Here is a 25957-nt window from a genome sequence, read left to right as displayed (position 1 = left end):
CTATCATACTGCAAGTATCTCACAGACTGCAATCTGTTCTGGCTTGCCAGATCTTCATCGGAAAAGGATTGCATAGGTTCAAAATTAAAGTGCATGCTGACTGCATTTTAGTCAATGGGAATACTCATGTGAACAAGACGAGCTGGTTTGGGCTTTTCTAATTACAAATCGCTCAAATAAAAAATAGCAGAGCATAGGGTTACTGTTTTTTGTTGCCGATGTTTTCATTACCTGGCCGCCAGGGATGGAGAAAGCAGCACCTCCGCCGCTTGCCCAAGAGGGCTGCGAGGCGCGGGGCCGGCGCCCTGCGGGGACCCGGCACGCAGCCTCGGCGGCGTGCAGGGGGATTGCTGGGTGCGCAGTGAGTTCAGGTCGCTCTCTCCTGCCACCAGGCACTGAGGCTGGTGACAGCTCCAAGGAGAGACCTCCGAGTGTGTGTTCTTGCAGCAATGGGAGTTACATCAGATACTACAGCTATTTTATTGGCAGCCATGAGCTCAGCTTCACCGTTTCACTTCGGTAAACGCTCAATGGCAAATAATGCTAGAAAGTGTATGTAAGTGTAATCAGCTTATTGGGTTTTCTTCCTTCAGCGTGATCATCTCATGATTTGTTAAATAGCCTCTGTTCAAACTGCCAAAGAGCTTCCCCTTTCCCTTATATGTCATTCTTGTTTTGTTCCCTTCCCAAAGTCAGTCTTAAAGGGCATCTCATAGAAATGTGCATTCATCCAGTGCCTGCAGACATAGCCCTCTCCCCCCGGCACAAACGCAGTATATTTACCTCTCATGCACCCTGTGCTTAAACTGACTAATAAACAATGGATCCCAGTTATGTGACGGTCCAGAGAGTCTCAGCAGGAAACACAGCCAAATGTCTGTTGATTTGAGAAACCATCATCACAGAGGACCTGAGCAATTAACTGAGTGTATAGTTTTATTTGGGGGGGTGGAGGGGGTGATAAATTTGAGCTGCCTTTAGCACATTAACAGGCAGAGGGGCTCCAGCTTACACCTAGCGATTGCAAGGGGAACACAACTGGAAAAGCTGTTTTTTTCTGCCATTTGGTAAGAACGTCACCTTGGGTAGCAGCTCCGCTGCTGCAAGGACTCAGCGAGGCCTCGGACACGTTGCTTTGCCTGGCATGGCTCAGACCTCCACTCTGGGACCGCAGATGCGGTGCCCAGGCACTGCTCGCCCAGGTCACTGGGGGCTGAGCGCGCCAGGCGTGAGCGGTGTGACGCAGGCTGCGGTCTTCAGGCTGACATCAACACTGAGACATTGCTGCTGGGTTTCACTGGGTTAGCACAAGCTTTTTCACCCCATTAAAGGCTTTGTCTTTGAGTCTTCAACCTGAAATCAACCCAGGCATTAGGAGGTGAAGGTTGGTGCTGCCTGCTGGTGTTCAGCTGGAAGGAGCTGATGGCATCAGGCTGCGGTGACAACTGGGTGATGCCATGAAAAGAGTGCCAATTTGCTGGTGATCCCAGCATGGGGGAAGGGGAACCGTGATCTGCCGCTCCCCTGCCAAAGGCACAGTCATGGTGGCAAGGTTTGGCTGCAGCAGATGGGAGATAAGTACCACGTCTAATTGCACTGCACGGCTTTTTCAGTGACACCCAGCCTCGACCAGCACTGAGCAATTGTCACTGTCAAAGAGACACTAGATGAACCCAGAAAAAGTGAAATGTCATGAGAGAAAGTAATAAATGAGCCAAAAAGGCAGAATCTTACAATAACACTAATGTAAACACTGGTCTATTAAGAAATGTCAGCCTAGTTTTTATCTTGTAGCAGGGAGATTGTTTTTGAGAACCTATGCAGAGTCAAATGAATTCATAAACCTCCGTACCAGGTGCAATCATTAGTCAGTAAATGAATTACACATAATTATCTCCTTTGTATTTAATTCACTTGGCTTCCAGTTTCTTACTCTTCATACTGTGAAACTCTCTATCTCTCTCACACAAACACACTCTCCATGGGCAAGGAGGGTTTGGAGGGCTGCCATCATCCTGACTCATGAATCAGACTCCATGATTTGAATGATATTTATCTAAGCCTGCAAACAAAGAAGATGGCTATGTGTCCAATGAGAGAATAATTATTGTTATTATGTTTATAGAGCAACAAAGTCGGGAGTTAGGACCCTGGGGGAAAGGCGGCAGGAAGGGCGAGCTGGGCAGAGGCAGGAGGCTGTAGGCAGTGTTTCAGTGCAGGCTGGTGCCAGGGCCCTCGCAGGGTTCCCTGCCTGTGAGTCACCTCTGCCAGGAATCGCCCAGCGGCCAAGGCGGGCGGCCAGGTGATGCCTGCCTCGGCGGGGACGCTCGCCGGGAGCCATGAGACCACCTCCCTGGGGCTCTCACCAGGATGCCAGGACAACCCTGGGCCTGCAAGGGTTTTGGCAGCAGCTGAAGGGAGTTGGGGTTGGCACAGAGCACCCCAGACGGCTGAGGATGGGGACGTGCCGGTTTGCGGGCGAGCCAGCCCCGGCTACATTGGGTAGCAGTGCTGACAGGGCAGCCTCCTGCTTGCAGCAGTGTGTGTTTTTTTCTTATACAGAAGCTAGCTGTATACTTACATCCACAATTACTTTAACTAAACTACAAAGAAAGGAAAAAAAAATCCATAACAGAAAAGGCTTGCTTTGCAAGTAACAGCCGCTGCCACAGCACGTCGCTTAGAAATAAAAATGTCCCTTGAAATGACATTTGGGCTCACCCTGCTCCACAGCTTCAGTGCAAGCTCCACCGCCTGGGAGAGCTTTGGGCGCTGTGACAGTGGCAGTGCTGTGCATGACCCAGGCTTGCTGCTGCCAGGTTAATGCTCTGTGTACTCAGAGAGGGCAGTGACAGAGGAGGCTCTACCTGTCCTTTAGGACTGTCCGTAGTAGGCAGTAAGTTTGGGATAACCAATAATTTGAAACCTGTATTTCTAAAATACATCTGCCACCCTACAGCCTCATATTGGCCAGGATTGCAAGAGTCCCCATGCCCTGCTAGGAGGGCGGCTGCAGACCTCTGATGTGTGGCTGTTGCCAAGGCATGCACTTGCACAAAACTCACTCACATTTCTCATTGGGCTAATGGAGACAGTCACCCATGTTCAAGGCCAACTTCTGGTCCATCTGTACAGTGGGATAACGACTGGCGGCTTTTCATCAGCTCAGTACCACCAAGCAACAGCCCTGGCCATCGCAGCCGTGGCGCTGGAGACCTTGGAGGAGGACGCCAGACTCTGGAAATGTTTTGGTTTGTGGTTTAAGGACACAGCCAGCCATGGTAACGGCAAGTGGCACCCCTGTTGAGAAAGCTGGAAAAAGAGTAATTTATTTCCATTCACTCAGCTTTAGGATGGTAAAGTTTGAGCCACTTTGCAATTATCTCTAATGATCTTTAGGTTAACATACAGACAGGGAGACAGCAGGACAAACAGCCAGATGAAGAGGTTACCTGGAAATAACAATAAATTTAGAAAGAATCCTACACAAGGAACAAGACATCCTCTTCTTGTTCTCCCAAGACCAGTATGAAACGCTTCCAAATTTTTTCCTGGTTATTGGAGGGGAGGCAAAACCAATAACCTGCATAATTATCAATGCTCCAAAAAATACCACTAAAAATGCAAGATAAATAACTTGATGTCCCTTCCACTCAACCCATTTTTAGAAGTAATTTTTATCTCACTAGATGTTTTAACTGATGATTAAATCCATGTTAATTCCCTAGGAAGAAACACAGAAAGGCTTTGACTAAGGAAGAATTGCCATTGCAATGATAGGCAATGATACTTTGGATCATAAAGCATTCCTTTGCGGATGTGCGTTGAAGTGCTGGCTTTTTTAAACAGTAGTAAATCTTCCTTACTTAATTCCCTTTTCAGAACAACTGAAATTTTCTGGAGAAGGTTGATAGAAAACACCTGTATGCCAACATTAACATCCCAGGGAAAAAAAAGGGCTTTATATGAGAGCAATCAAAAATATTGCTGAGACAATACTGGCCACAAGAGGAGAAAATGTGTTTTTACGGACTTAGTAAAGGCTGGGAGTCCCGGATCAGGGCTTTCTCAATCTCCCAAAACTGGCACATAAGCCTTGAGAAAGCCAACCCACCTCTCAGTGTTTCAGTCTGCCTCGCTGTAGCAGCAATGAGACACTGGCTGCCTCCCAGGTAGCCTGGGAGAACCAAAGGACGTTGCACTGGTTACCTGAAATCACAGCACTTCTTAGCCTATATTTACCATTGAAAATTGCTGCTTCTGTTGAAGATTACTTCAGAATGGAAACAGACCTTTGTGCCCCAAAACACGTTTGTTTATTTATCTGTCAGTTTGTTTATCAGTTGATCTAATAAAAATATTACTGTTCCCCACCAATTTGGTCTACAAGGCATTTTAAGATCCTTGAATGGAAGAAGCGAACACAACCATACAGTGTATTACCAGGCAGGCAGAGAAATAGCTAAGCACAAGACTTCATAAATATTATTGTGCATACAGCAGTTTCTGCATCTCCCTCTCTCCCTCTCTGATACACAGAGGTTCTATATTATTACTACAGGAAAAAAAAACTAGATAGTAGCCAAACTCATATGAAAAGCACTCCCCTGTTTATAGTCCCTGAGAAATAATGCCATGAACTATGGGCCCAACGAGAATGCCACAAATACTTCTCTCTGAGCTAGCTGACAGAAAGCAGTCAAAAGAACAGGGCTATAAATTGCTGCTTCATTATAAATCACTGCATTTGGCACACCTGTTCCAGCACACCTTGGGGCTGTTGCTGGACATAGTGTGCCTTTAATTTTTTTTTTTTTTTTAATAATGCATCCCAGATGGCAGCTGGCTTTGCACACGTGAGCATGGTCATGTTGTCGCATGTACCACAAGACCACAGAGCAGTCATGCTCTTCGCTATCACACCCAAGGAGGTTTCTGAAAAATGTTGTCCTCCCGTTGGCTGGTCTTTCTGAAAGCACATGGCAAGGCTCAGGCGCTGTGCTGTGTAACACGGCTGTAGAGCCGGCATGCATCCAAACATCGCAGAGCGTGAGCAAAGCAAGTTCAGGGCTGTCTGCACCTGTCTGGAGAGATGTATTTTTTCAGCACAGCACAAGAACTTAGAATCAGGTCCTTTTCCAGTGTGAACACTGCCTATTTTGGTGCCAGAGCAGTATGGGAAAATATATTTCAAATTTGGGGAGAGGAGTTTTTCCCAGTTTACAAGCTGTTCAATGTTTGCAAAGTTTTAAATTGGAGTCAGTAACAAAAGAGCACAGATTCAGCAGTAGAGATTTGAATAAACCTTGCAGTTGCTGGACTTCTTGAGTTATACCAGTGAAGCTAGCCTAGTATTTTGCAGAATGATTAATAGCCTGTGCTTGTGGGGATTTTACTAATTTTTGGTGAAGCTACTCAGGTAATTTAGAATAGGAATATTGTTTACCAGCCCTGGGAAGATTACATCACTAGGCCATGTTCACGTGTGCTTTGGAAGGCTTAGAAGGGGACAGGAAGAAGGAATGGAAAGAACCACATCCTCCTCTGGATCACAAATCATGCCTGTTTGTACCTGAAAGACCATAAATTTATCTGTTTGCAGAGTACTGGCATGTCGCCTGGGAACTTCCATTAAAAGATGTAGTTGTACTGCACTTCAGCTCTCAGTGTCAAAGGTGGCATCTTTAGCATGCAAAGGAAAGCTTTAAGGTCATGTCTATGGTAAAAAGAAAAATCCGTGATTAATCTGACAACAGATTCAGTGTTGCCTTCCTGTGCGGCTGTTGGGGTATTTTCTCCAGTGACGTTGCAGCCCGCTCTGGCTTCCAGCTTTTATGTTATTCCATTTTGTCTTGTTGCACAAGCCTTGCTCTAGGATGAATGTATGAATTTGTATTTTGGTGATGTGAAGCAATCTGGCCTTGACCTTGCCACGGTTTCTTACACACACACAAAGCGTCCTCTGAAGTCAGGGAGTTTGGCTCTAAAAGCTAATGGCAGGACAGGTCATGTCCGTTACGTCCTGGGCAGGCAAGATCTGCCTGTGTGCCCATGACTCCCAGACCTTCCTAGCATCTTCCTGTCTGATAGAGAGGAGACTCGTAACCTGGGCTCCCACGTACAGCTTTGTGGTGTGACTGGGCTCTGTAAATTCATGAAAATGAGTCCCCCCAGCACAACTAATGGGCACAGCTGTGAAATACAACCTTTTCTGAAGAACCCGTTCCTGGCCCTGCCTCCTGCCGCCCCATGCCAAAGTAATGAACTAACCCCATTTACAATTGTTTTGCTCGACATATGGGTCCCAGATAGGGAGAAATAGCCAAAAGAAGGCAAATTTAACTCAATGTGGGAAAGTCCCTACTGCACTGGGCGGGGGTACATACTGGTGAGCTTGGCTCTACAACAGGGAAAGGATAAAAAGCCAAAGAGAGGAGAAAAGCTGAGCTGGGAGGGAGGGGCAGAGGAAGATTTTGTGTGCGCCTGGAAAGGAAACAATGGGACAAGGGGAAGGAATTCAAAGAACCACATCCTTCTCTGCATCATAGCCCTGCAGTTTAAGTTACTCCCTCATGCTGTACCAACCCATAGTGCCCTACTTCTAACATTGCTCCCCTGTGACTGCTGTGGTGAAGCTCCATCCCATTAGATGTGTCTCAACCAGGGACCATTAGGGTAGCAGTGCTCTTAGCATGCTAGATCAAGCCTCCCTCCTTCTTTCCGATGACATTTTGATGTGTCCCCCACCCTTGCTGGCCTATCCCAAGCCCCTGCAATTAAGCTCCAGCCCCACAGCCTCTGCTGAACATAAACCAAAAGATGTTCCTCTCTTCCCTCCACCTCTGACCCCACAGCCAAGCCAACCCTGCCCCAGGCAGACTAGCTCTCTCCAAAGCTCCCCACACACCTTCAGTGGCGAAGTCCTTCCCACCCACCCCACTTCTCTGCAATGCCTCTTGGGGAAGAGCTACACAAGGAAAGGACAAAGGCAAGATGGTATTTCCTTGCACCCTCTTGTACCTATGTCCTCTCCTCTCATCTCTGCTCCCACTAAGTTTCTCAAGCTCATCATCTTGTTTGTGAACTGCTGCATGTCTCATTAATGACAATATTGGTGCTTTTCCATTATTGCTATATTCCATAATATTTGTACTATTCATAATATTCACCCTTGTATACTCTTTGTATGTTCAAAGCATTTGCAACTATTTACTGCTTATGTCTCCCAAAAGCAGTGCTAAGGAAGTGGGGATGTCAGCACTAGCAGCCCCACTTAGCAGATGGACCAGTCAATACAGAGAGGACAAGAGTTATCAGCAGCAGTCTCAGCATTTGAATGTCCAGCATGAGGTCTTTTGGTCTGAACAACCCAGAAATAGGTCTCCTCAATTTAGTCTTTCCTTCAGATTAAAAAAAACTCTGCAAGTGTCCGTTCAGTGGGTCACCTTAAGAGCTCTTAGCCATGTACATGAGCAAAAATGGTTTAAAAAAATGCATGTGTGTAGAAACAGACACATATATATGTATATCATATACATATGCATGTATGTATATGTGTATATGCACATGTGCCTGTATATGGTTATACATACATAGATACCCATGCAATGTATAATGTGTATCTAAGGTAGAATTGCAAATATATAATAATGTAATGTATACAATATTGTAGATACTATATATATAAAAATATACGTTATATATTATAATATATATACATCCCTATGAGATATAATCAGGTTTCATTTTGCTTCAGTAAACCTTTGACTATGGTCAAGGTATCTATCTGAACATTTGAGGTTGCCTGTTTGGAGGGTGAACTGTAAATGTCTCCAGAGAGCAGAGGAGCTTTTTCCCTTCCTTGTAGCACCTGTGAGAGCATTGGGTTGACATTCAGCAGGAGAAGCCTAAATCAACCTGAACACCACCACCCTCTCAGCTCTCTAAGTCCTATGGCTCTGAGGTCACACCATAATAAATAGCACTACTACTTGGAGAGCTTCTGTTGCTGAGAACAAGGCGAGTACGAGGGTACAGGTTACACACTTGGAAGTGTACAGAGTCCTTCAGGATTTATTTGTTCACTCCAGAGAGAAAGTGAGTCATGAGAAACCTTAAGGTGGAGCACTCAAAACAAGGAGTGTATAAATGATTAGCAAGGGAAGGTCAGCACTAGTCCTTCAAGTCTGAGCATGTCCCATTGTCGATGGTACATAAATAATACTAGTTGGATGCCTGTGGTTGCAGGAGAACAGCTATCACACTTCTAGTCTCTGACACTTCTCTGACTCATATAATATCATCAATGAGGCTGATCTCAGTTTTCTTAAAAAAAGGTAATTAAGGTTACAGGAGTAAGGTGGTAAAAAATGGAACTCGATCAACAGACCTAGTTTCAAGTCAAAGCTGCATGCTTGACAAACACCAAGCTTTTTTTTTTTAAACAAACCAAAATCTCTTTACTACATGGAGAGCCAAATGCAGGGATGGGAGATGGACCTGAATTTCACTTGCACTCGTGCAGCAATGAAATTAATCATCTTGTCAGATAAAATCTGATTGCAGAATCTTTATTACCACACTGATGCAAACGAAAGAAAGTGCACTGCCTGTTTTCTTCAGATCACAGGTTGAGTTTAGAGCATTAGGAAAAAAAATCAGTTGAGTTCTTCAGTGAGCAGGAATGACTAGTGATTCACTTGGAGGCATCTGACAAGAACATTGAGATTTTTTCTTTTTTTTTTCCTAAGGAAAACTCTTCTATACTATTAATTTTAAAGAAAATATTCCGTGGATAACACACTTAAGTACACTAAATATGTTACCCTTAAATCCACTGATACTTGTGGCATTGCATGATATAGCATCTAACTACTGAGTACAGCTGTCCAAAGGCTGTAGGTTCTGGTATTTTCAGAAATATCAACTGTATCAACTACGGAGGAATCCAGGCCATTTTTGCAGTTTATTACGTAGCTGTGACTGCTCTTAGACATCTCTGACACCACATCTCTTGTAGAGCTACTGAGTATCTTTTGCAGTGGTACTAAGCTTTTCTTCAGATACTCTCCAGTAGATTTCTTATCATGGATTGAAGTTGTACAGGTGAGCTGCATCATAGAGATGGGGCAAATCCTGAATGGTGCAGAGCAACAGAAGCTTCTGTGGAATGTGAAAGTATACAATCATATACCTTTATCTGGTCTTATGCTAAAATGTACATAAGTCATTTCACAGACATCTGCATCAGAATGGACAGGCTGCACAGCACTGGGTGAAAAAGCAATTTTTCCAGCATGTTTCTATTTAGAAATTCAGGAGCACAATCCTACCACAACCCAGCAGTTAGAAGGAATGCCAGGAAAAGCTATATATACACATACAACAGACAACAGAGTCATCAGTCTGCCTTTTCTCAGGGAGCTTCTCTTCTGCATTTTTCTTTCACCTACAGTCATTCTAAGACACTTTGATCCCTACATCCAAGCAGACATCTGGCTGAAAGAAAAGGAGCCAAGAGACCACAGGGATGCAAAGCCAAGGCCAAGTGTTCTCAGTGAGCTGTGGGGGATGAGGTGGATGGGGCACCCTGGACTACTGGATGGAGGGGACCAGCTAGAACAGGGGTATGCTGAGCATGAAAGTGCTTGTGGTTCGATGACTCCTGTCCCAGCTGGAATAGGGCAGGTGACAACTGGGTGATGCCACTACAAAACCTGAATGTTGACGGGTGCTGTCCCTGCCCCTCCTTGCTCTCAGGCAGTGGGTGGCAGGAATGGTGATGCTTCTGCCCTCTGACTCTTGAGCCAAGAGGCAAGAAGGATGTAGTTCCCATGTGTTTGGGTAAGGATCCTATTTGGGCCCATTTTCATACGTGCACGCTTTCCAGACTCAGTGCCATCTGACTTACCAGCACTTCCTTTGCATCCACCACTTACTGTCTGGGATAATTCTCAGCTCCTCTGGTGACACTACAGTGCTGGCAGTGTGCGCCTTGCTGGTGGTTTACTGACCTGTGGAATTAAAATGCAATTTTGAATTTTAATGAGGTTTAACACTGCAGAACTGTACAAAGTTCCATGAAATAATTTTGCATTTTTTTTCCTGTCTACATACATCTGTAGCTACATGTCTTGTCTTAATGTAATGTATTTATGGATGTGGTCCATACATCCCTTTGATTTGAGAATCTTAAAACATCTAACAAACAAACATTATCTGTGGAGTAGGGAATCCTGGCTCTGAACTAGTCTTACCCCTCAGAAATGCTGAGATGCAGGGGAGACATATCTTCTGCACGGCAGTTATATTTTTCAGGACCCCAAAAAATCTGACACTGAACTGGCCAAGAAAAGAGACGAGTCTCTTGCTTTGGTAACTGGATGTCAACTTCCCGCCTGTCAGACAACTTCAATTAACACTTGACCTTGTCTGGTTTGCAGATTTATTTATTTTTTTGCTTTCTGATCAACACAAATAATAGAAAAGGTCTTTGAAAAATAATAGAAAAGATATCTGAAAAATACCAATCGTTGTACAAACAACAGTGGGTGACATCGGGAGATAGAATTTGCTTTGTTTGCATTTGTGGGGAGTGGCAGAAGGAAGCAGAACCACTGGATGGCTGTGATATCGTCTTCAAGTTATAAGACCCTTTTCTAAGCCATTTCAACAAATGTTATATGCTGAGTCTGCCTCATCCTTCTCTACCTTCTGCAATCACGTGGGTACTCACTTGTGCAGCAATAGTTAGGGGAAGGAGCAAAACATAATTGCCTTGTTTAGATAGCTGAACTTCTGAAAAGCGTAAAACCTAACCTGATTTGTAAGTGCTGCCTGTGGACTAGGCCCACATATGTACATTTTGCCTAGAATAGTATTTTTCTTGTGCATTTCTACAAGCACAGTGAGTGATGAGATCATGGCCGTGAAGTTTACTCATGCAGAAATAAAGTAATGAAATGCAGTCTCTTGCCTGTTTTCTTCTTTGGGAGGTGCTACAGAGGGCTGCCATTTTCAAAGCAATTGTGAGTGAAATTGCGTCTGCATCCTTTTGTGTGAAACAAAAGAATGAGACAAGACACAATAAGAGTTACAAATTAATCAGAGGTTTGGCAGCCGCTTTAGGTCACAGAAAAATGTCTTGATCCACATACATTTAAATGAATAAATAACCAACTTAACTACTTAAGCAGTGCTATCATTCTTTGTCAGTGTGATCCTCATGCTTATGCAAAGTGTACGAATGCTTTTATGCAGAGTAGACCAGCATGTTAGAGAGAAGATTGGTGACTCACAGTTCCTTGCCATGAACTATACTGAAAAAGGATGTTTAAACCTGTAAGCTCAGAATTGCTCTGCCTTCATCACACAGGCACATTGCTACGACACGGCTGACTGGGAGCACAAACAACTTCTCAGAGAAATTCATAACAAAAACCATATATTTATTCCTTTTAAAAGACAGGAGGAATAATCCCCAAAGCTGACCAAGCTATTTCCTTCTGTCCCCTTTGTTATTTTCTAGCATCTCTGGGCCGGAGTCAAAACCACAGCTGTCCACCCAAGCCTTCCCACTGACTTCTGTGGGGCTTGGATGGGGCTTGCTTGTTACCAGGCTTTGGTGCTGACCTTCCTTAGTCTGCCGTCTCATCTTCCAGGCTCCCAGGAAGAGAGAATAGCAGAGCCCAATCAATGTAAGAAAGAATTCAGGTTACAGCTGCCTGGGACAGGTTTCAATATGTGTTTTGAGATAACTGGTAGTGAGGCATGGCTTCAAAATCCAAATAAAGGACTGATGTCTCGGCATGATATCCCAGCATGTGTTTGAAGAGCACTAAACACCATAAAACTGGAGGCTTTGGGCAGTGCCACTGATTTAATAATAAAAAAATAAAAAATAGAACTGGATTGAATTTGAAATTTGACCATATTTCTTGTTCTCTCAACTTTGCTGATATATGTTACTGATCCATTTTTTTCTGGGAAAATAGGAAATAGGGACAAACCTTGAAGGTGTAGCTTTCTGCCTGGACCTGCAGCGCTTTAGCCAGATGTCTGCAAGTGGCCCAGGCATAAATCTTCTGTCATCCAGAATGGCACAGAGGGCATCACAGTCATTCCCAGGCTTGCTAGCAGAACCTCAGCAAACTATTGCTGTGCATTTGGTTCCTGGCCCAGGACATATTCTCTAAACATTGCTCCTTGCAGATCAGCAGCTTTCCGTTCTCCTGTTGTCTTGTGTTCCCTCCTTTTCTGTATGAAAAATGTAAAGCACAAGGAAGAAAAAGTCAATGAGTGTTCCATTTATCCAGTAAGACCTTGCATACAAGATGGAATAGCACATGGCACCCAGGACAACATCAAAACACAGCTCTGCTTAAACACAGTGGGTTTTGACTAAAGAAGTAAAACCAGGAACTAGTAAAAATTAGAGGAATAAGGTACAGTTTAATAACCACAATAAACAGCTACTAACCATGCAGTAATGCAGAGGTTTCCATAAACACATGACCTTTGTGAGGCTACTGGGAGCATCCAGTGCTATCTTCTCAGGTGAGAGAGCAGGAAGAAAGAAGGGGTACTCCTCAATTCATCCCTTTATTCACACCTAGGGGGGAAATGTCTTCTGATGATGATAAACCACAGCAAACACAAGAAGCCACCCCTCTGTTACAACGTGCAAGCCTGCATTCATGAAGGAGGGTGCACCCAGCATAGAGTACCCCCAAACTTCTGCATTTTAGGAGGATCAACCACCCCCTTTGTGGACATGCTCTGCCTTTGGGATTTCTTTGCTGTTCCTGAAGGGCTGTGGCTGCTTCAGGGAAAGAGGAGAATTTCAAAAAATCACACTTTTAGGCTAGTGCATTATCAAGGGTGACAATTTTCATCATCCTTTTTAAAGGGGTGATTCAGTGGCCCTTTGAGGATTTGAGTGTATTTTATTTTTGCTGTTTGGACAAGACAGACTACAACCATGGATTTGAAAAATAAAATTATTTAATACCCCACTGGCTTTAAAAGAGAAGGTTTGGCATACACATCTTCCCTTTGGGATTTTGATTTCTCAGCTCTGAACCCCATGCAGCAGGGGAGCCATCATTTGGCAGTAATGCAAAGTGTGGCACGGTGACATTTTTGTTCACACAAATCCTTGCACAGACAGAACTTTGCTGAAATGCAGGTAAATATTTAATGAAACTGTAGCTGGATAAACCAAGACTCTGAGAAATGAAGTTACTTGAAAGCGTGGCTCCATGAGTGAAAAATTGGTATCAACATCCTATTGCTGTAAGCATCATCACAGGCCAGGAGTATGAACCCTGAGGGCTCAGCTCGTTGTTGTAACAGCAGTATGAATGTATTGAATGAGTTTTTAGTTTAAAGAGCAATAAACCTTTTTTCCAATCAACCCCAAAATATACCTAACCACTGGTTCCCCACCCCTGCATATTGATGACTAACTGTTTCTTATCCTCCTCGCATTCCTGTTTTGGCTGTTTTCTGTTTTGTTTAGTCAACTCAGATGTGCTAAACAATGCCATAGGACTTTTCCTCTCCAATTTCAGTATCATTTTGTACTACGACGCTTCGGTGCTACTTAATACTGTGATGAGAAATAATGCATTGACTGCAATGTATATTCCTTGTGTTCTTCTTCACTGCAACAATGAGTCATTATTCAGAGTATGTTTATGTAATATCATAAATACCAATCTCTGGTATTTATGCAGCATAGTATTTATTTGGGCAAGTTGCCACATGCACTAAAGAAGTAAACAAAGAGCCATTCTTTGGAGGGTTAAAAAAGTCTTAAAACGAATCCAATTTTCCTTCATAAGGCACTCCTTGTTATTTTACCTAAAGTGGCTCTTTAAGATATACAGTATGATAAAACACACAATTCCTGGGAGACGTAATTATGGTTCCTAAGAGACTGGTGAATAAACAATCAGGAATAGAGTGTTTGTTTTCCCTAGGTTTTTCTTAACTATTAATGGAAGGCATTAAAAAAAATGGGGAGGAATGTGTTGGGTTGATAAATGGTAAGAAAAGTTAAGGAGCGCACTTCACTGAACACACAGGGTTTCTGCCTAAAAGCAGTCCTATTTTATCAGATTGCTAATAATCCTATTTTGCAAATGCATTTGTGGTGAGCATAAATACCACAGTGAACTCTTTGTTTGTTATATTTACTGTACTGTGTACATCAATGGCACAACGTGTGTTCTAAAGTAAAGAGTTTGCCTTGTCTCACATTACCTTTAAGCATTAACACAAACAACTTCCTTCGAATCAAGGTGACAAAATCTTCTGCATTGTACGAAATGTTCTGTCTGACACAAATTCCTAAGGAACAGCAGGGAGGCCCCATCAGGTACAGTGCTGAGCCACTGCAAATACTTTTCTAGCAAATCAGGGACACTGCAGTCAACCCTACACACGTGCGACTACTGAAAACCTAGAAGGCGGCTAAAGCTAAGCTGAATCAACAGCTGAAGAAAACCTTTTTGCAACCTGTGTATATCAGAATGCAGTGTTTAATCGGGGGTAGTGTTTAATAATATTGGTCCCCATAAAGTTTTTCAAGTGATCCATCATCTAAAACCAGAGGCTCCCAAAGCCACTGGTCACCTCTCTACATCAGTTACCTCTTCTGTAAATCAGATTGATGAAACCAACCTATTCATTCTATTTGATGGTGTGAATCTTCAACTTGCCATCATCAGTAATATTTAAGCAAATGATGGACTTCGTAGGACCCTTGCAGAAGCACAGCTTCACACCACAGGGCCTGGACATGCACCAGCACCTGTCACTGCAGGTTTTTAACCTCATGAATATAATGATCGGGTCTTATTAGTTTAGCAGAAACAAACACAGACCTCACATTCCTCCTGTGGCGAGTAGGTGTCGGAGCAATAGATCACACTGCTGTAGTTAATATGTATTTATGATCTACTCATTTCCTTTAAAAAGATAGACAAGACAGCAAAAGTCATGATAAAGTCTATTTTGTACCAGATCTGAAGTAAATGCTGATGCCATTACAGGTGAAAAAGCACATAGCTCATGAGTTACTGCCTAAATGATAGGAGATATTTTGTCTCTTTCTATCCTGCACATACAGATTTGCAAAAATGGCTACAAGAAAAATATACACACAGGATTAATCTGGTCAAGCTAGTACTTGTTCCTGTCCTAAGGATTTATTAGAGAAGTGAATAAATGTGCTTGTTGTGGTAATTAACCCCATGTAAATCACAAATCTTACCTTTATAGGGTTTTGTTTGTGCTGCTGTCATTAAGGGCCATTCAGTGTTTGCAAACTGAAGGCAGGCCTGAGGTTAAACCTCAGCAGATGAAAGAGGAAGATGCACAAAACGGGGGACAAGGGGCCCTGGCAGGGGAACCCCATTAGCAAGCCAGCCTCCTTGTCACTGGTTTGCTTCCTTGAGAGTCCCGAGAAAGGAAAGACATAAATACCATAAATGCAATAAAAACCATTGAATCCTACAATCTTTGGTCAGTCTCAGATGGTAATTATATTTCTGTAATCTAAAAAAAAAAGATTTACTTCCAGCCTCTCTACTCCTGGGCTCTGTTCGTGTGAGGCCTGTTTCCCTTGCCCAGGCAAACAAGGGTTTAGCCAGCCCTGTGCTGCCCTGGCATATGTGGCACGTGTGAGGTGTGTGTGAGGCGCAGGGTATGGCCATCATCCCACACTGCAGGCTGACAAGGAGCTAACTGTTCGTGCAATGCTGGGTTAGCTGCTCCTCAGACTCTGGACAGTCCCTTTCACAGTCTACGGAAATCTGCAGGAATCTTTTCACTGATTTCAATGGGCATTGGATCAGATTTAATGTTCCCAAACCGGATGCTGGAACAGATGTATGGTGGCAGTGCTAGTTCAGCCCTCAGGAACAGCCCCTTACCTTCTCTTTTGGTTTGTAGGGCCCATCCTGCCGTGTTTTTTATAGCAGCTAACACCGTTAGTAATGGAAGTCTATGTCTAATAGGAAATGCCTTCTCTCCTGTAACAAAGCTTTCAAATTAATTAGCAGCACTGTGATGCCTTCGAAGAAAATCTGAATCGACGCTATAACGCTGACGGAGCGGATACTTTGGTAACTTGCTAGACCTCTTGCTGACATCTGCTATATACAGCATGCAAATGATTAAGGTTAAGTAATAGCAACAAGGAACAAGATAGTTTCTGCCTGCACACTTCTGATCACTTTGGTAAGGAGTGGTCCATCAAAGATGCCTTTCAGTTCAGGACACTTCTTACTAGAGGAAGTTTAATCAGTGAATAATCTGCAGCCACACAGTTAGGAGCATGCTGGAGAATCAAAAATATAAGCTCTTCATAGGTCAATACTGCTTGTGAGACAACTACACTTTTCCTCTCCTGCTATGAACCCATCTTGTCTTCTGGCTACACTGAAGAGAAAATGATCACCCAACAAAGACAGCACAACACAGCAAAATTGAAAACACATTTAGCAATTTGCATACCTTGCATGCCATAGAACACCCCCAAATCCTGGTGGAAATGTGCATAATGTGCCAGACATCTTGAACCCAGGAACTCCCCTCCCCATAATCCCTCGGGACCGAAAAGTTTCTGATTGTACTCCAGCTTCCCCATAAAAGCTTCATTGTTACTGCAGCCCAGCCTTTACCAGGAGTCATGGCATTGGGCCACAGCCTCCAGGGACACTCTCAAGCTGCACAAAACAAGTTTTTCCAAACAGTTTAAGTATTTCCCAGCCCAGACTCTCACATTCTAGTTGTTTGTGCAGGGACAGTAACCCACCAAGCCCTGCCTAAAATACTGGTTGTTTAAACTCCACAGAGACATTTTTTACTAACATTCCTTACTGCTGTAACCTCTTGACCATTTAAAACTACTATTAACGGGCAGACTCCATAGGCCTAATGTCAAGGAGCCATCCCTGCTGCAAAAAAGCAGCAATCAGACAATAGATACATAATTGCTGCTTCCTCTGGAGCACTGTTTCAGCTAGCAGTTTCTTAGTTTAACTGGACTTTGCAGCAGACCATGAGATACATCCAGCATCAACTGAAGAGCTCTTAGTTTCGATAATATTTTGTGATGAAAAAAGGAAAATTTGCTCAAGGGAAGTTGACTTGGTTCAGTGGCACTGGAGGAGCTGCATCTCTTGGAGGGACCTGGGCCACTCTAAGGGCAGCAGTACCAGGGTGCCAGCTCAGTGCCCATCTCCCTCGCTTGGTGCCCGGAGCATCCCAGCCACAGGGGCAGGTTTCCATGGCTAAATTTTGGAGGGGATGTGTTCAAGCTCCTGTGCAGAGATTTCACCCTCTTTTCTAATCGGGCAGCACCACAGTGGGAAGAAGCCATTGCAAAATCGCTTATTGTACTTAAATTTCTACCCTGGGAGTTAGGGGGGATCCTGGTGTTTGCATCAAGGGCACAGACAGGGTGGGTGCAGGGATTTGATGGCGGCAGGTAGAAGCTGGGGACAAGGAATGTCACTGGGACACTCTGCAGCTGCCATGACAGTCTCTGAAGGTGTCTGTCTTGCACAGTGCTCGTTTACAAGGGGACATCCCCATCAAAAGTTCCATGATAGTGGCTCAGGCTCCCCTAGCCCCACCATAAAAAGCAAGTCTCCTCCTCTCCAGCAAGTTTCTGCCAGCTTCTTCAACATATTCTATATGAACACCGATCCATCATGACCTCCCTGCTCGCAGCAAACAGCTGGCAGTCTGAAATACACTGCCTTTGGGGATTTGATGAGAGTGGCTACTTTCTGCAGAGACAGCAGCACCCTACCCGCCTGTCCTGGCTGGCCCCATGGGAGCCGCCGGGCTGTGTCTTCCTTCCCTGCAGGACAGCAGCTCCCCAGCCCCACTTAAACCGGAGCAGACCCCCCAATATCCCACACCTTCCCCTCCATTCTAGTCCTGATCAAGCTAATCATGGCACTCATTTGCTAAATTAGTACTAATCAATGAAACACTAATTAAAAAAAGGGCTGACTAATTCACAGCTTCTGTTCATAATGGACTTCTCTCTCAGCACTCCAGAGGCACTGGCATCTCTGCCCTGTGCTGAGAAGGTTGAAGCAATTCAAAGTCACAAGCACGGATCACAGGGACACTCCATCCACGCTGCCTCAGCTTCCCCAGGCGTCTCATGGGGGAAAAATAACACCAGTTTGAGTCACCACTTAGCAGCATGGAGTGTTTGGTGTTTTTTAATACAGGGCCCTTCAGAAGAGAGCTTTTGGATGGCTTGCTCCGTAAAGATGATAAAACAAACAGAATTGGAGCTAGAGAGGAATTTCTGGAGTGCTCAGCACCAGCTCTGGCCTCTGCCGGGAGTCCAGGCAGGCCCTTAAGGAGCCGCTGCAGGCTGGTGAGTGCCAAGTGGGCATAGCCCTTTTATAGGTGTCATAATACACACAGTTATTTGAGGAAATAAAAGGCTTTAAAATGTGCTCATGAATTCAGTCAGGGGTGCTTTTGTTTAAACGACCTTAGTCCATCCAACCTTTATCTCCCTGGACACCTCGAGGGGCTTTGGGCAGGGATGTAGACACTACAACCAGCCAGCTGCCTTCCCTGCTTTTCACTTTGTAGCAGTGTCCTCTCTGACCAGGCAGCTGCAGAAAGCAAGCGTCCAGCGCAGCGTCATCTAATACCTTGGTAAGGCCCTTTGGCTCAGTTTGGTCTAATTTGCTAACACACACACCATAATTACAGGGCTTGTGTTTAGGCATATCTCAAGAGTTCCTTGTACATGTAATAGGAGAGGACAACTCATCCAGAGCCCATCAGGGAAGACCAGCCCTAAACTGTCCAGGGCCAGGCACAGAGCCCTTTGTACAGATCGGAAGAGCCCCAAAAGTCTTTGGAAATCTGGTGCAGATCAAACTCGATGTCTGGCAAGATTCTGCTTTTGCACCTTTCCCTTGCCTCTTTGCAGCCTCACTGGTGACTGCTGATGAGGCGGGAGTAGAGATGCAGGCAAGCTCCCTCACGAGGGTGCCCAGTGCCACTCCAGTTTTCAGTGCAGCCCCTCTTCCTTGCCTTGCTCCAGCTAGGCACACCCTGGCAAGCTTGAAGGTGCCAACCTGGAAAGGACAGGGTCAGCCAGCCATGCTGGAGACGACTCCTGTGCAACCGTCCCCAATCTGCCAGCGAGGTGCACAACACAAAGGAGACTCGGCTATTTACATAAGGCTTCTTGCCAGCATAGCTATGTTGCTTAGAGGTGTGCTACCTTTCTCCTTCCTGACCATTGTAGCTATGGCTGCAAAAATTTAAATAGAGACGAAGCCCAAGTGTGGGAGTTGATCCTTTGCCTTGTGTGTGCCTAATGGCAACATCTTGTGCTGTCTAATAAGCTCTATCTTGCATCTCTCATCGTACAGATTGAGCCTTGTAAAAGCTTATTGGATCTCGTATAAGCCCTCGGCCAGGTAATGTGCAACCCTGCAGAGAGGGCAGCGTCTCCCGGCTGTGCCCCCAGCAGGGGCTGAGGTTTTGCTCTTCCTTCGTGACGTTTGCTTAAGTTCTGCACTGAAACACTGAAACCACCCTTGTTCCAGACTCGGCAGCACTCACTGCTTTTGAACACCGAGCAGAACTGTTTTACATGCTTTGAGATGGCAGCAAACCAGCAAAGAACAGCTGATACAATTAGCTGATGGAAAAATAAGTTCATGGCATTTTTTTGGCCTAGAAAGCTATCTCACATTAATGCAAATATTCTATCAGGACTCCACTGAGTCCATTCCCCAAACGGATCTACACCTGGCGGAGCAGCGCTGTGGAGCTGCACCATGCAGTTACATGCTAGCAGGCTGTGAAGGTAAGCGAGGCCCTGTGCAAAGCCCCGAGGGCTCTGCACCCTGGAGAGCTTGTTTCTGAACTGCAATGGTTTCTCTTTGCAATACAGTGAATTCCTGGGCTTCAAGTGGGGCTGTTGTGTAGGGGCACAACGTGATGGTAGCAGCTCTGCAGTGGTTACAGTCTTTGGGGAAATGGCAGGGTGGCAGTGTTACCAGGAAGGCTGGTGCCTCTTTCCTGACACTTTTATGGAGTTTCTGACAATTGTTTAAGACATTTAATTTATAAATTTCTCAAGAGAGACTTTTACTTCCCAGAGGATTGAAACATTTTGAGCTCTTTACACTGAATTATTGTCTCTGGCTGAAGATGAAACTATGCAGCTGCCTGGACCATAAAGTTTCCATGAGAGGATGGACATGGCTGTCAAGTGTGGGCCCTGCCGAGGCCTATCTCCACGCACCTGACGAAAGATCACAGCCACAGCTCTGAGCTGGCAGGAGCCCTTCCATTGAAGTGCTGCAATTACAATTGCTCTCACTAAAGCTACATTTGGCCTTTTATCTGACCTTCTTTGATCTTTTCCACAACCTCTGGCAGGTCTTCAGTGCATTCAGTTCTTTATATTAAAGCAATCAATCCCACATGCAACCAATTAGGTTTAGACACAGTTTGGTGTCCATAATATTGTACAGACGTTCTACCAAGTTTTCAACAAGAGAGGGTGGCTCCTACATGTCACTTTCTAGTGGGGAGCACGCTGACTGCAGTTCAGAAATATCCCAAGGAGAAAAACATATTCCAGAATTACACTCCAAGCCCAAATGTCCCACTTGCAGACAACATGCTGGCTTTGTGTACATACAATAGGGACCCAAATGCTGCTCCTCCTCCTTGGGCACAGCATGCAGGGCAAGAATCTCACTAGACCTGTGTGACCAGGTTTGTCATCCAATAACCTCATCACCTGCCACTGTCATTGCCTGTGACACACACCAAATACATTTTGCTTATCAGAAGCAAAGGGGCAGCAGCACCCGTAAGGTCTTTTAGCTCCATCCATTTTGTCCAGGCACCTAAGGATGGGTGAGAGGGCAGCCAGTACAGGTGGGTTTTTGCCTTCACTGCCTTTGCACTGAATACAGTGCAATCCTCATTGCTTCTCTCTCCCTTGCTGCTGTACTGATGCAATGCAGTATGGCCAATGTTTATCCTATTACCTAAAGATCCTCTTTGAGTAGTCTTCAGTTAAAGATACATCCTCAATCTGCTCATAGTGTCAAAAAGTTCATACTTGGATGTGGATGAAAAATGAAACTCCCTTCTGTTCAGATAACCCTGGAACAGTGCAAGTATTCAAAAATTCAGCAGAGGCATTGAAAGCACATCACCACTGTCTCTTTTGAGCTCTGGGATACAGGCTATTGACACTGCTATTTGTTAAAGTGTCCTAGAGGCTGTTCGCCATGGACTTTGCCCTGTAAGAGACGGAGAAGGAGCCCAGTTCCTCGTGTGGGTCATTTTCTTTCAATGGAAGGAGCCAGTGTTGATGCTAGTTTCTGGCCTCTTTGCTTGCTCCCCTGCCAAGGAGAGGATTTCTGGTGTCGGGAGGCTTGGTGGCAGCAAGAGCAACTTCAGGCCAATTCTCTCACACCTTGAGAGCTCTCTTCAGAAAGAGTGCTCTTTTCTTCCTGCTCACACCTTGCCAAGGAGAAAGAGACAATCTGTGCAGATCTTCTAGTCTTGCCATTGCACAAACATGCAATAAGAAGCCCACAAGCAGCAGCATTATAGACCATGGTTCTGGTGCTAGACTATTTGTAGAGTTTTTGCATTACAGCAAAAGGTCTGGATAACACGGCAATAGGAACTCTAATGAACTTCAGATGGAAAACTATTTAACGGAGTAGATTTCCTTCAAAAAATGTCATTCTGTCACAATCAAAATGCTTTGTGAAACTATTATTTTTACCAATTTTTTCTTTTTTGAGGAAAAAAATGCCAACAATTTTCGGAATAAAACATTTAGATTTTTTGTTTTATATAATATATGCGTTTTTAAAAGTTATAATGATCTAAATAAGCCAAAACTATTTATTTTTGTGGAATTTTCCTTTGTGGAGAATTTCAACATTTTGAGGTTTTGTTCTGAATTGGAATGAAAACAAATTTCAAAATCTCAAAATCGTCTGTGAAACACAATTTCCATTCTCTGGCCAGCTCAAGTTTCAGGCTAGAACATGTATAATAGCTCCCCTGCAGGGAATCCCTTTAGGAAAAATGTCTCTGAATGAATTTACTGGTGCAAACATACAGTTCTAAAGATTTGTCTATTTGTCCAAGCAGACATCTCACCGCTGAAAGCTCCTCCAAGTCACAAGAAGCCTCCACAGGTTCCTGAAAGACTTATTTCTGAAAGTCATTGCTAACTTTGTACGTTTGATGGTGGTCATTTCCTGGTATTGATATTAGTCATTCAGTTAAAATTGCCACTTATTTGCCATAGACCACAGAATTGATACCGTAAATATTTTCTTGTCCAACTTCAGCTGGACTGCTTTTAACAGTTTAAACTAGAGATGATAAGCTTTATATTACTTTTTCAAGGTAGGTGCTGTCTGTTCAGATTAAAATATTCAATAGAACAGAATTTATATTCTAGAATATTTAGATGGATTTAAATATTTACAGCCTTAGCAAATAACTCTGCCTCAAAAAAACTCACACATTACAAACCAGATGAATTGCACTTTCATATGTAAAGAACAAAAACCTACCGTAGGACAAAATAATTATTAGAGATGCTGATGGAGACCACTGTAAGTGCTGTTTTCAAGTGAGTTACTTTGGATTTACAGTGACATAAATAAGATCATAGGCCAATCTGTTCACAGCAGCTTTGTATATCACAAAGGTGTGAAGAAGCCTAATACTGAGATGAATTAACATAAATAAATGGTAAGTTAATCACACACTCTATTAAAAAAAAACCTGCATGGCATGGGTTTTTTTACTGCCTTTTTCTAGTTGTGTTTTACTGGAGGGGGGTTGGCGTGCACTGTGCTGATGTACTGTGGAGAGTGTCTCTGCTCCTCCAGAAAGCAAAGGCTTTGTGTCAAGGTGAAAGCTGAACTAAACACACACTCTGCAGTCAAAGTTTGTTTATAACTCCCGACTCTGCTGGGTCAGTTATATGGCAGTTTCACTAAACAAACAAGTAAAAAGCAGGTCAATGTCCAAATACTGGAGTGCAACTTATTTAAACTGCTTCAACAGTTGGTGGAGGAGTAAAGTTGTAAGTGAAACAAACTGCCTCTGCAGTAAATAAAAGCACATGAAACACAGTGGATCAAACTCATGCCCAAGTATGACTCTGAGCTGTCCTTGTCTTTCATTAAGATGTCTTTGACCAACTATCTCAGCATAACGCAGGAAGTTATTAAAAGCACATTTGGCACTTGATGCATTTGTTGCAGAATCAGCAACACAAATCTTTCAGTCCACTGTTTGAGTTGCTATATTGTAAGGTGTGTGTTAAATCATCACAACAGGAATCACTCTCTGAAGGACTGGAGAGGGGAAAACAAACCAAAATTGCATGGTAAATCTATCAAGGAATGACACAGAGGAGTGTAGCCAGTTGAATCAGTCCATACGTGTCCCTTTCCCATGCCTGAGTTCAGCAAGATATTTTCTGGAATCATTACCCTATTGAGTTAGCTGTTTATCTTGTACACAGAAACTACCTCCTTTACTAGACTGCCCATGCATCTCATCTCATACCCCTTAATGTAGTTCTCTTTAGAAACCCTGTGAGGTACAGAAATGCCGTTATCCCCCATTTTATATAGGCAACCGAGGCCTAAAGTTAAGAAGCTGCCAAAATATAGGCACCTAAACACCAGCCCTGTCTCCAGCTGCACCTTCCCGTTTGTATTTCCTTCTTGAAAAACTGAATGCTTGTCTGGGTCTGGAGAAGAACATTTCCATCCACTGGTCTTTCAGTCTCCTGTGTACCCCTTACTGAACATACAAACATGAAAATGAGCAATCAGTCATCTGATGCATATCAACATGTATCTGTCTGTTCATAAATTTATCAGCCCATATGATGCAACCACGGCCTTTTGACTTAATATCCCATCTTTCCTTCTATGCTAGAATGCATGTAAAAAAAATGCCCATCTGATTAGATACCTAATTTTAATGTTAAACAATCCCTACATAAATTTACTCCCTCCTTGCCTTGTATTGTCCAAGAAACATGTTAGCCTGCTTCCTGCTCGGAGGCTGACTTTGCAAAAGCACTGCCAAGGCACCCCGTCACACCGCCACCGGGTAGTCATGCCAACACCACAGCTCAGCTCAACAGCAACTCTTTCCTTCTTGGGAGGGAAGCTGTTTCTGTTACTGTTGGAACTGGAGAGGAAAGGGTCTAGCAGAGCATCAGCTCCCTGCTGGGAAGGACCCGTTGGTAGTTCTCATGTGCTTGATAGTAATTCACTTGTTTGATATCAATAAATTCATCAACTGGAGTCTTCATCACTTTCCTCAGTGTAAAATTTCAGTACGGCCATTTTAGAATCATTCATTAATTTTTACTCACATATTAAGGCTCTTTGTCCAGTATGCCTCTGCTCCTCTGTTTGGAAAAGTTCCCTTCAGATGCTGTGGTTGCTCTCTTACATTTTTGCTTTCTGTTAGTATTTCTGAAGGGCACTGTCAGAAACACTCCATGTTGGTCTCGCTCTGCTCTGCCCGTAGCGTGGACTGAACACTTCAAACTGAAACAAAAAATAAAGATTTGCAAAATTAAAGCAACCTTACTCATGCAGATTTATTCTAAGGGAAGTGGGCAGCGAGTGGGTCCCAGGAAGATCACAATACAGGAATTCCTAGATTCCTAGACAAAACCTGTCTAAATGAGTTTGTGGTCAACACTTGAAACAAGAAATTGGCCCTCCCATCAGCTCTTACAACAGACCGATTATGGCAGAGCTCCATGCGGCTGGCATGGAGAGCTCCTCCATGGCTTCTGCTGGCAGTCTGACATGTAAAGGTGCGGTAATATATTAACTGTGCACCACAAGATGGAAACCACTGCTTCTTTTAATTCTACCTGGAATACTTTTTTTTCAACTCGGTGTGTAAACATGTGAGCAAAGAGGGAGAATGGCTTAAAAAGCAGCAAGCATGATTAAAATGCTTAAAGGAGAAGAAGATATTGTTTGGCTGAGCAGAAGTGAGATAGAGGCAACTATCCAACTCGGAGGGACAAGGGATTTGTTCAGGGAGCCACAGAAATATTTGTCTGGAAGCCATGGAGAAAATGAAGAAAAGTATGCTTTATAATAAATATCAAGACGATCTTGTATCACTAAGATCTAGCAGGCTGGCAAATATTTCCTCCAGGGAAACTCTGGACTTTAAAGTCTAACAGAGATTTTCTAATAGCTACAGAATAAACACATGCATAGAGTAATTAAAATAGTATTCGATTCCCATGCAGAATATATAAATGAAATAGCAATAGCACTTTTAGAGCAGAAAGTATTATACAGGACTAAAAACCTAGTGAGACAAATCTAAATTGCTGTCCCGTGGTCAGCCAGCTATGGTGTCCGATCTGTGACCCTGTCAGCAGGAAATAATGGGAGAAATTAAATGGGTCAGTATAAAACCAATAAGGAAGTAGAAGAAACACAAAATCTGTGACACAAAATCAATATGTTGATCACTTTTTGTTGTCCAGCTCCTTTTACAATGTGGAAATAGCTGGTTTGCAGTACCACAGTGCAAGAAAAGCCTACTGCTTTCTTGCACCTTTCTAAGCAGATGATCACAATTACAAATTCTACTTAACAATTAACAATTCTATTTTATTAGTAGTAGTAGTAGCAGCATCAGCAGCAGTAATGGTTGTTGTGTTACAGTAGCCTCGAGAGTCACGAACTGTGTGCCCTGGCCTGCTGCACATTGCACTCTACAAGCACACAGTAACAGATGGAAGAGTTTAAAACCTTGATCTTATTTGTTTGTAAAATTTTGATTTGATTTAAAATTTGCTCTGTTCCAGCAAAGATTTATTTGTGTGCTTTTCTTTACCACTGTG

The 25957-nt window shown here is 43.7% G+C and overlaps 1 long non-coding RNA gene across 4 annotated transcripts in view; it reads right to left on the bottom strand.

Moving 5' to 3' along the window:
* LOC148051038 (uncharacterized) overlaps positions 1–25957 on the bottom strand; it is a 143519-nt gene that overhangs the window by 6216 nt on the left and 111346 nt on the right. For 3 of the 4 annotated variants that reach the window (XR_015700639.1, XR_015700638.1, XR_015700641.1), the window contains exons 2-5: positions 24452–24629; positions 12009–12255; positions 9911–10013; positions 3070–3312 (exon numbers count right to left, since the gene is read on the bottom strand). This is a non-coding gene — a long non-coding RNA (uncharacterized LOC148051038). Of the gene's footprint in view, positions 1–3069; positions 3313–9910; positions 10014–12008; positions 12256–12478; positions 12611–24451; positions 24630–25957 lie in introns of all 4 variants that reach the window. The other variant, XR_015700640.1, reaches the window with a different exon arrangement.

Source organism: Nipponia nippon, unplaced genomic scaffold (genome assembly GCF_047370975.1).
Source record: "Nipponia nippon isolate SJK-2023a ecotype South Korea unplaced genomic scaffold, ASM4737097v1 scaffold_7, whole genome shotgun sequence".
NCBI lineage: Eukaryota > Metazoa > Chordata > Aves > Pelecaniformes > Threskiornithidae > Nipponia > Nipponia nippon.
Note: the sequence above shows the minus strand (reverse complement) of the source record. Positions and strands in the feature narration are given on the sequence as shown.